The sequence below is a fragment of the Ipomoea triloba genome, chromosome 10 (assembly GCF_003576645.1).
Source record: "Ipomoea triloba cultivar NCNSP0323 chromosome 10, ASM357664v1".
NCBI classification, from domain to species: Eukaryota; Viridiplantae; Streptophyta; class Magnoliopsida; order Solanales; family Convolvulaceae; genus Ipomoea; species Ipomoea triloba.
In genome coordinates this window covers 8927158-8930566 of record NC_044925.1, presented here as the reverse complement: position 1 = coordinate 8930566, position 3409 = coordinate 8927158, and positions in this window count along the sequence as shown.

Sequence of the window (3409 nt, the reverse complement as noted above, 5' to 3'; positions counted from 1 at the left end):
AGACCTCTAATTTACGGGAATGTTTGTAGTTGCTATTTACCTTTATTAATGGGTTGAACTTGATAATTTGTGGGTACAAAATTAATTTTCTAACCAACTTGACCTGTTTGCACGGTATTAATAGACGTTCTTATCTTAGTTATAAATGTTGGATATGCGTTTTTACAAAATTGGAGGAACTATTAATAGCTTAAAGGGTGGGGAAAGCGGAAAGAAAAGTAGAACCTCAACTTCAACTTCAACTGGCAAGTTGTTTTCACATCACTATTCATGCCTCAAAAGGTTGGGCCACTCTCATTGAATAGCTTGTGCCACGACCCAACTACCTAAACAAATAGTAGCTACTACTATCAATCCCCTACCTTTTCTATCTTAAGCTCCCATTCTTCACATCTAAGCATCTCACATCTGACTAACATTAAATCTATGTTTTGTTCCCAAATAGCCGGTTTATATATATATATATATATATATATATATATATATATATATATATAAGGGTTCATGTGCGGGTATAGCTTCCAGAGCAGTTGTGCGGTTACGCACCTTATGCAATAAAATGGCGCACATTAAATACACAAACCACGCACCTTAAGCACACAAACAAAACACTTTAAGAACACAGATCACGCACCTAAAGTTTTTAAATGATGCATCTTCAGTACACAAATCATGCACCTTAAACACACAAACAAAGCACTTTAAGTTTCAACATCGACGCACTTTAAGCATACACATCACGCACCTTAAGAAGGAAAACCACGCACCTAAAGTTTTAGGTTGGCACACCTTCAATTTCAACACTGCCACACCTTAAGCACACAAACCACGCACCTTAAGAAAAAAAATTACACACCTAAGGAACCGCACAACTGCACCTGAGAAGATCAACTACATGGGAACCCATTTATATGTATGTATGTATGTATGCATGTATGGGCGCGCTCAAGTGAGAACGAATGCCTAGAAAAAAACTTAGAGCAGATCGCATTCGTCCACGTGTCCAGATTTAACGGATCATATGTAATTAAAAAAAAATAAGGCGTGGTGTCATTTACGTAAATAACTTGGACTTTGGTGCAAGTAAAATGTATTAAAAGTGCAAAAAACTGGTGCAAGTGTGCAAGTAAAAAGTGTAAGTAAAATCACTTAAAAAGTGCAACCATTTTCACTTAATAGCACAAGTAATTTATATTTTTAATATTGGTGCACCTAATAATAACGTCTTTCATATTGTTGCACTTAATGATAACGTTTGGTCCAACTAATGGTAACGTTAGGTGCATTTAATATTGATGCTCAATGTACATTATTTGTTGTACTTTTAATACATTTTACTTGCACTTAAGTGTAATATATGAAACTGTGACTTGCACATTTTAAAAACAATTTTTCTGATCCATTAGATATGGACACGTCGATGGCTGCGATTGGTTCTCAGTTCTCTCCTGGGAATGTGGTTCTCACATGATCTGTTTCTTATATATAATATAATATAATATAATATAATAGGTCCATAATCAGGTGAGAACCATACCCTAAGTGAGAACATGGGGACAAATTCAAACCATTGATATAGTAGATCTAACGGTTGAAAATAAACAAAACTTTGTAATATTTATGAAAATGACCTCACTCATTTTAAAAATTTGTAATATTGAAAACAACCTCACTCATTTTCTACTTGATTTCCCATCCAACAAATCTTGCATATCAATGGTTTGGATTTGTCCACAAGTTCACACCTGAGAAGTGGTTTTGATATGATCATACATACATACATACATACATACATACATACATACATATATATATATATATGGATGAGTTAAGGTGCGTGGATGCTCCCAGGTGCGGTCATGCGGTTAAATACGAGCCGTTGATTAAATCTAGATCAACGGCTCAAATCATTGAAATTTTTTTTTTTAAAAACACGCATAAACGTGTACTCAATCCTATACTCAATTCTATACTCAATCTTGTACTCTTTTCTATACTCAATCTTGGTCTCTTTCTGTGTTACTTTCGTTCACCTTTCCTTTAGCAACTAGACGCACCTTAAACATACAAATCACGCACCTTGAGCATACAAATCAAACACCTTAAGAAGGAAAGCGAGGCACCTAAAGCCTTAGGTCGACGCACCTTAAGTTTCAACAACTGACGCACCTTAAGCACACAAACCACGCACCTTAAAAGGAAAATCACGCACCTTAAACAGAAAAACATGCACCTTAAGCTTCAGGTTGATGCACCTTAAGTTTCAACAACTACTCGCCTTAAGCAAAAACACCACGCACCTTAAGCAAAAAAACTACGTACCTTAAGCAAAATAATCACGAACCTTAAGCACAAAAACTATCACCATAAGTTTCAAGAATTACTCACTTTAAGCACACAACCCACGCACCTTAAGCACAAAACTCACGCATCTTAAGTACAAAAATCACAGACCTTATGCACAAAAACCACGTACCTTAAATTTGATCTAGATGTAGAAATTACCAAATTGCCACCGCATTTTTTTTTTAATTTTGATAATCCTTGACGTTGATTTAAGTAAGATCAATAGCTTAGATTTAACCGCACAAAAGACACCCAACCACACAAGAACTGAATTATATATATATATATATATATATATATATATATATATATATATAGGTTTCTGTTAGAATCAACCGTCCCATTTTCAAGGTGTTGGACTTGCCTCCGGTCAACAATCTTCTAATACCACTTGTTAGGATAAGTGTTGACCACTACTTTAAAAGGCATAGCTCATAGCGAAGGTGTAACTTTATTTCCTTATATACCGCTACCATATCATCGAAAGGCATGGTACTGGACTTAACTCTTCACCGACATCCGTCCAACAATTTCCTTAATCACCAATTAATGAACTTGGCTCTTTACTGATTTCTGCCAATAGTTTGAAAATAGTCATTCGATTTTTCTGCAATTAGCCCCCTCGTTAGGATTTGTAGTTAGCAGATCCGAGTGTTGGGGTAAAAATAATTGCGAAAAGGTTATACTCGAAGCTAAATCATATGACTAAAGTGATTTAACGTTACCTCGACAATATCAATGTGTATGCGTTGTCCAAATCCTATCATGCATGCAATAAGTGAGGGAGGGACTTTGGTATGAGCATTACATGAATGATCCTTAGAGGCAGGACCACATTAAGCCCCAAAACCATGGCTGGCCAACCCATCCCATCCCCCTAGCTATCTCTCTATAAATGATGAAGACAGAGTCATAACATTATGCAGGCAGGCCATCAAGCTAAGGACAATATGCCTCAGGTACCTAATTCAAAGTGGACCACCTTACCAAATGCCTTATTGCTATCTACAATCCCAAAAGTAGGATTCTTTGCAAAAGTTAGGCATGCACCCAAACTTGTCTT